Raw genomic sequence first — 8,896 nt, forward strand, 5'->3', positions numbered from 1 at the left:
ACACTGGAAAAGCACTAGTAACGAGGGGTGATGTGAAAGTAGCGATGATATGAGAGCAGTAGTAACATGATAACACATCAGCAATAGCAGTAATATGAGAGCAATGGCACCGGAAAATAGTTGATACTACTTCCAATGTCATATAGAACGAGTATATGATGATGAGAGATGGACCGGGGTTCCCAGCTATCTACACTAGTGGTAACTCTCCAATAACAAGTGTTGGGTGAACAAATTACAGTTGGGCAATTGATAGGATTGAAATAGCATTAAGATAGAACATCAAGATTATTAATCATGTAGACATGTTTTCCATATATAGTCATACGTGCTCGCAATGAGAAACTTGTACAACATCTTTTGTCCTACCAGCCGGTGGCAGCAGGGCCTCTAGGGAATCTACTCGGAAATTAAGGCACTCCTTTTAATAGAGCACCGGAGCAAAGCATTAACACTCCGTGAAAACATGTGATCCTCATATCTAATCCTTCCCCTCCAGTTGTCCCAATTTCTGTCACTTTGGGGCCTTTGGTTCCGGACATAGACATGTGCATACAACTTGTAGATACAATCTAAGCAATAAGTATAGATCTTAAATCTAAGATCATGCCACTCGGGCCCTAGTGACAAGCATTAAACACAACAAGATTGCAGCAACAATAACTTCATAAACTTTGTAGATAGACAATCATAATGTAACAATCCATCGGATCCCGACAAACACAACACCGATTACATCGAGTGAATCACAATCATGTAAGGCAGCTCATGAGATCATTGTATTGAAGTACATGGGGGAGAGAATACCAACTAGCTACATCTAGAACCCGTAGTCCATGGGGGAACTACTCACGGAGCATGATGGAGGCGGTGGCGTCGATGGAGATGGCTTCCGGGGGCACTTCCCCGTCCCGGCAAGGTGCCGGAGCTCGAGACTCTCGTCCCCGAAACGGAGTTTCGCGATGGTGGCGGCGCCCCTGGAGTCTTTCTGGAGTTTCTTCAAATGGTATCGCGTTTTTAGGTCGAAAGGGGTCTTATAGGCGAAGAGGCGGCGCAGGAGGGGCACCAGGGCGCCCTCCCCATAGGCCGGCGCGGCCAGGCCTGAGCCCACGCGGCCCTATGGTGTGGGGGCCCCAGGCCTCCCCTCTGACTCCCCTTCGGTGTCCTGGTCCGTCTCGGTGAATTATGATGTTTGGTCTTCGTTTCGTCGAATTCCGAGAATATTGCCCGAACATCCTTTCTGGAACCAAAAACAGCAGAAAACAGGAACTGGCACTTCGGCATCTTGTTAATAGGTTAGTTCCCGAAAACGCATGAAATCATCATAAAGTGTGAGCAAAACATGTAGGTATTGTCATAAAACAAGCATGGAACATCAGAAATTATAGGTACGTTGGAGACGTATTACCAGGCTTAACGCAGCTCGAGTATTACAAGGATCTCGAACTTCCCCATAACATCGATATGATGCACACCGAAAAGAATGTCGGGGAGTCCGTTTTTAACACCGTCCTGAACATTCCTAACAAGACAAAGGATAATGTCAAGGATAGAGTCGATGTTGAGAATCTGTGTGACAGGCAAAGACTACACATGCATCCTCCTGAGGGCAATTGAAAAAATTGGTTCAAGCCGCATGCCAACTACGTCCTTGATAGTCTCCAGAAGAAGGAGGCAATGATGTGGCTGAAATACGCCGTTATGTTCCCAGATGGCTATTGTTCGAATATGAGTAAGGGAGTCAATCTTACAACAGGAAAAGTAAACGGGCTCAAGAGTCACGACTATCATATATGGATTGAGCGGCTAATGCCGGTGATGGTTCGAGGGTATCTCCCCGAGCATGTCTGGCGAGTGCTTGCGGAGTTGAGCCATTTCTTCCGCACGGTCTGTGCTAAGCAGATATGTGAGTCGGTGATTGAGAAGTTGCATGATCAAGTGCCGGAGTTGTTATGCAAGTTAGAGATGATCTTTCCACCAGGTTTCTTTACTCCGATGTTACATCTCATTGTGCATCTTTCGAACGAGGAACTCTTGGGTGGACCGGTGCAGTATCGTTGGCAGTTTTGTATTGAGAGAGAGTTCAAGTATATTCGAAACAAATGTGGCAACAAAAATAAGATTGAAGCATGCATAGCTGAGGCAACTATCCTCCGGGAGATGGCAGACGCCACGACAACGTACTATGCGGATGATGTTCCCACTATGCATAACCCGATATCTCGGTACAATATCGACGAGCCCAAGCATGACCCCAAGCATGACCCCAAGCTCCTCCTCTTCAAATGTCACGGTGGCAAGGCTGGTGCCTCTAAAAAGGGCATCTTGACAAAGGAAGAGAAAGATTGCATAATGTTTTATGTGGTTACGAACATGCAAGAAGTGCTCAAATTCATAAGGTAAAATGGTGAACAAATTACTTTGCAATTAGTAACTCGATTTTGGTCTAATACGTATTTTCTCCCTTTTAGCCAATACAAGGATGAATATTGGACGAGATCGACGGATCCCTCTGATGCGGAGATGGAGATTCTTTTGAAAGAGAGTCGTCCCGGAAAGAAAAAATTCCTGGATTGGTTCTACGAAAAAGTAATTTCTAACAAGTCCTTTTAGCCAATACTTTTGCAATCCGTGACTTGTCCCACTTATTACACGTAACTAATGCAAAGAAACAATTTGAACTGAATTTGTAGGGAGGTGATCCCAACGTTGAGATGACGGATGAGCTGAGATGTGTTTCCCAGGGTTGCAACCGTAGAATCTCAATGTATGAGAAGTACGATGTGAATGGGTATCGCTTCCATATAGAGTATCACCAGAAGAATCGGCCTAACCCAAAAACTATAAATACCGGGGTCTTCACCAAAGGATCCGATGACATAGAATACTATGGAAGGTTAGAGAATGTATACGAGCTGATATTCAATAGGACAAACATACAACTCAATCTCGTTGTGTTCAAATGCCACTGGTTCGACCCACAAGTTGGACAGAGAAGCACTCCTTCCATTGGGTTAGTTGAAGTTGGGCCTTCAACCTGCTATAGCGGAGCCGATGTCTTTTTTGTGGCTCACCAAGCCAAGCAAGTTTATTATTTTCCCTACCCATGTCAAAAGGAGTACCTCAAAGGCTGGGAAGTCGTGTTCAAGGTATCACCACATGGTAAGCTACCCATGCCCTCCGACGAGGATTACAACAACATTGACCCTGTAACATACGAGGGAATTTTTTTATCAAGAGCAAGAGAACTTTGGGGATTTCGAAATAGAAATTGGTCTTGAGGACCTCGAGAACGAGGCACATCTTCATGGTGAAACAGTGGTGGACCTAAAGGACATACAAATGCTCACCAAGTTACATGAGGGCAATGGCTTCAATGATAAGCCTCCACCGAACATTCCCACCCAACCTCATTACTCACATGATACTGATAGTGATAGTGAAAATGAGAACCCAATGCCTCGTTATGAGAGCCCAATGCGTCATTATGATAGTGATGATTCGAGGTGAGGGTCCTTTATGTCTTTATGCTTAGTATCTATTTTTCAATATGCTTCTTATACTTAGTATTTATTTTTCAATATGCTTCTTATACTTAGTATCTATTTTTCAACATGCTTCACCATATGTTTTTTTTGCTTAGTGTCTACATTTTATTAAGGCATGAATGCTTACTTGTTTACTCTTTGTCAATGCAGGTGATTGATCAATATGAGCGGAAGCAAGCAATCCATGAACTCCATTCTGAAGAGCATGAGCCAACAGAAGTTCACCGGGACCACTAGAAGTGGAAGACCAACGCGTGCCAGCTCGCGTTACGCGAACGATGACACGGGTGGAGTTGGAGGTGGAGGTGGAGGTGGAGGACGAGGTGGAGGTGGAGGACGTGGTGGAGGTGGAGGACGAGGTGGAGGTGGAGGACGAGGTGGAGGTGGAGGACGAGTTGGAGCTGGAGCTGGAGGACGAGGCGGAGGTGGAGGACGAGGACGAGGTGGAGGTGGACCTTTCCTTGGTGACATACCCTCTGCTTCTGGCGACGTGGCTTCTGTTGGAGATATGCCCAAGAGGCAATAATAAAAGTGGTTATTATATATCTTTATGTTTATGATAAATGTTTATATACCATGTGATGTCTACGTTCCCCCTCCTTTCCTGTAGACAGTGTTGGGCCTCCAAGTGCAGAGGTTTGTAGAACAGCAGCAAGTTTCCCTTAAGTGGATACCCAAGGTTTATCGAACTCAGGGAGGAAGAGGTCAAAGATATCCCTCTCATGCAACCACTGCAACCACAAAGCAAGAAGTCTCTTGTGTCCCCAACACACCTAATAGGTGCACTAGTTCGGCGAAGAGATAGTGAAATACGGGTGGTATGAATAAGTATGAGCGGTAGCAACGGTGCCGAGAAAAGTGCTTGGCGTGTAGTTGATGGTGGTGGTATTGCGAGCGGTAGTAACTGTGATAAAACGATAAACAAGCGGTAGTAACGCGAGTAGTAGTAACGCGTGACGGTAGTAAACAAGCAGTAGTAACTCAGCGGTATTTAGGAACAAGGCCTAGGGAATAGACTTTCACTAGTGGACACTCTCAACATTGATCACATAACGAACGAGATAAATGCATACTCTACACTTTTGTTGGATGATGAACATATTGCGTAGGATTACACGAACCCTCAATGCCGGAGTTAACAAGCTCCACAATAATGCTCATGTTTAAGTAACCTTTAGTGTAAGATAGATCAACGCTACTAAACCAAGTACTAGCATAGCATGCACACTTGTCACCTTCATGCATATGTAGGAGGAATAGATCACATCAATATTATCATAGCAATAGTTAACTCCATAATCTACAAGAGATCATGATCATAGCATAAACCAAGTACTAACATGGTGCACGCCTCGTCACCTTTGCACACATGCGAGGAGGAATAAACTACTTTAATAACACATTGCTAGAGTAGCACATAGATAAATTGTGATACAACATGCTGCAATCATAAAGAGATATAAATAAGCACCTCACTATGCCATTCAATGAGTAAGTATTCTGTGAAATCTAGCCTAAGAGACCCACACGGTGCACACGCTTGTCACCTTTACACACGTGGGACGAGGAGTCTCCGGGAGATCACATAAGTAAAACCCACTTGACTAGCATAATGACATCTAGATTACAAGCATCATCATATGAATCTCAATCATGTAAGGCAGCTCATGAGATTATTGTATTGAACTACATAGGAGAGAGATGAACCACATAGCTACCGGTACAGCCCCGAGCCTCGATGGAGAACTACTCCCTCCTCATGGGAGCAGCGGCGGTGATGAAGATGGCGGTGGAGATGGCAGCGGTGTCGATGGAGAAGCCTTCAGGGGCACTTCCCCGCTCCGGCAGCGTGCCGGAACAGAGATCCTGTCCCCCGGATCTTGGCTTCGCGATGGCGGCGGCTGCGGCGAGGTTTACGTGGGTTTCGTCAATTGGTATCGGGTTTTCTGATCCGGGGGCTCTTTATAGGCGAAGAGGCGGCGCGGGGAGGGCTGACGGGGGGCCACACCATGGGGCGGCGCGGCCCCCTGCGGCCGCGCCGGCCTAGGGTTTGGTGGCCTGTGGCCCCCCTGCGGTCCTTCCCGGGTGTTCGGATGCTTCCGATGAAAATAGGAACTTTGGCGTTGATTTCGTCCGATTCAGAGAATATTTCGTTACTAGGATTTACGAAACCAAAAACAGCGAGAAAACGAGAGCGGCACTTCGGCATCTTGTTAATAGGTTAGTTCCGAGAAAATGCACGAATATGACATAAAGTGTGCATAAAACATGTAGATAACATCAATAATGTGGCATGGAACACAAGAAATTATCGATACGTTGGAGACGTATCGGCATCCCCAAGCTTAGTTACTGCTCGTCCCGAGCGAGGTAAAACGATAACAAAGATAATTTACGGAGTGACATGCCATCATAAACTTGATCATACTATTTGTACAGCATATGTAGTGAATGCAGCGATCAAAACAATGTGTATGACATGAGTAAACAAGTGAATCATAAAGCAAAGACTTTTCATGAATAGCACTTCAAGACAAGCATCAATAAGTCTTGCATAAGAGTTAACTCATAAAGCAATAATTCAAAGTAGAGGCATTGAAGCAACACAAAAGAAGATTAAGTTTCAGCGGTTGCTTTCAACTTATAACATGTATATCTCATGGATAATTGTCAATGCAAAGCAATATAACAAATGCAATATGCAAATATGTAAGAATCAATGCACGAGTTCACACAAGTGTTTGCTTCTTGAGGTGGAGAGAAATAGGTGAAGCTGACTCAACAATAAAAGTAAAAGAATGGTCCTTCAAAGAGGAAAGCATCGATTGCTATATTTGTGCTAGAGCTTTGATTTTGAAAACATAAAGAGAGCATAAAAGTAAAGTTTTGAGAGGTGTTTGTTGTTGTCAACGAATGGTAGCGGGTACTCTAACCCCCTTGCCGGACAAACCTTCAAAGAGCGGCTCCCATTTTATTTTATTTTTGGATGGCACTCCTTCCAACCTTTCTTTCACAAACCATGGCTAACCGAATCCTCGGGTGCACGCCAACAATCTCATACCATGAAGGAGTACCTTTTTATTTTAGTTTTATTATGATGACACTCCTCCCAACCTTTGCTTACACAAGCCATGGCTAACCGAATCCTTCGGGTGCCGTCCAACAATCACATACCATGGAGGAGTGTCTATTTACAGTTAATTAATTTGGGACTAGGAATCCCATTGCCGGCTCTTTTTGCAAAATTATTGGATAAGCGGATGAAGCCACTAGTCCATTGGTGAAAGTTGCCCAACAAGATTGAAAGATAAACACCACATACTTCCTCATGAGCTATAAAACATTGACACAAATCAGAGGTAATAAATTTTGAATTGTTTAAAGGTAGCACTCAAGCAATTTACTTTGGAATGGCGGGAAATACCATGTAGTAGGTAGATATGGTGGACACAAATGGCATAGTGGTTGGCTCAAGTATTTTGGATGCATGAGAAGTATTCCCTCTCGATACAAGGTTTAGGCTAGCAAGGCTTATTTGAAACAAACACAAGGATGAACCGGTGCAGCAAAACTCACATAAAAGACATATTGAAAGCATTATAAGACTCTACACCGTCTTCCTTGTTGTTCAAACTCAATACTAGAAATTATCTAGACCTTAGAGAAACCAAATATGCAAACCAAATTTTAGCATGCTCTATGTATTTCTTCATTAATGGGTGCAAAGCATATGATGCAAGAGCTTAAACATGAGCACAACAATTGCCAAGTATCACATTACCCAAGACATTATAGCAATTACTACATGTATCATTTTCCAATTCCAACCATATAACAATTTAACGAAGAGGAAACTTCGCCATGAATATTATGAGCTAAGAACACATGTGTTCATATGAACCAGCGGAGCGTGTCTCTCTCCCACACAAGCATGATGTAATCCAATTTATTCAAACACAAACAAAAACAAAAGCAAACAAACAAGCGCTCCAAGAAAAAGCACATAAGATGTGATGGAATAAAAATATAGTTTCGGGGAGGAACCTGATAATGTTGTCGATGAAGAAGGGGATGCCTTGGGCATCCCCAAGCTTAAACGCTTGAGTCTTCTTGATATATGCAGGGGTGAACCACCGGGTGCATCCCCAAGCTTAGAGCTTTCACTCTCCTTGATCATAGTATATCATCCTCCTCTCTTGACCCTTGAAAACTTCCTCCACACCAAACTTGAAACAACTCGTTAGAGGGTTAGTGGACAATAAAAATTAACATGTTCAGAGGTGACACAATCATTCTTAACACTTCTGGACATTGCATAAAGCTACTGGACATTAATGGATCAAAGAAATTCATCCAACATAGCAAAAGAGGCAATGCGAAATAAAAGGCAGAATCTGTCAAAACAGAACAGTCCGTAAAGATGGATTTTATTAGGCCACCAGACCTGCTCAAACGAAAATGCTCAAATTGAATGAAAGTTGCGTACATATCTGAGGATCATGCTCGTAAATTGGCATAATTTTCTGAGCTTCCTGCAGGGCAGTGGGCTCAGATTCGTGACAGCAAAGAAATCTGGAACTGCGCAGTAATCCAAATCTAGTACTTACTTTACTATCAAAGACTTTACTTGGCACAACAAAACACAAAACTAAGATAAGGAGAGGTTGCTACAGTAGTAAACAACTTCCAAGACACAAATATAAAACAAAGTACTGTAGCAAAATAACACATGGGTTATCTCCCAAGAAGTTCTTTCTTTTTAGCCATTAAGATGGGCTCAGCGAGTTTTAATGATGCACTCGCAAGAGATAGTATGTGAAGCAAAAGAGAGCATCAAGAGGCAAATTCAAAACACATTTAAGTCTAACATGCTTCCTATGCATAGGAATCTTGTAAATAAACAAGTTCATGAAGAGCAAAGTAACAAGCATAGGAAGATAAAACAAGTGTAGCATCAAAAATTTCAGCACATAGAGAGGCATTTTAGTAACATGAAAATTTCTACAACCATATTTTCCTCTCTCATAATAACTTTCAGTAGCAACATGAGCAAACTCAACAATATAACTATCACATAAAGCATTCTTATCATGAGTCTCATGCATAAAATTATTACTACTCCCAACATAAGCATAATCAATTTTATTAGTTGTAGTGGGAGCAAATTCAACAAAGTAGCTATCATTATTATTCTCATCAAGTGTAGGAGGCATAGTATAATCACAACAAAATTTACTCTCCATAGTAGGTGGCACCAAGAGACCACTATCATTATAATCATCATAAATAGGAGGCAAAGTATCATCAAAGAAAATTTTCTCCTCAATGCTTGGGGGACTAAAAATATC

Source organism: Lolium rigidum, chromosome 3 (assembly GCF_022539505.1).
Source record: "Lolium rigidum isolate FL_2022 chromosome 3, APGP_CSIRO_Lrig_0.1, whole genome shotgun sequence".
Lineage (NCBI taxonomy): Eukaryota > Viridiplantae > Streptophyta > Magnoliopsida > Poales > Poaceae > Lolium > Lolium rigidum.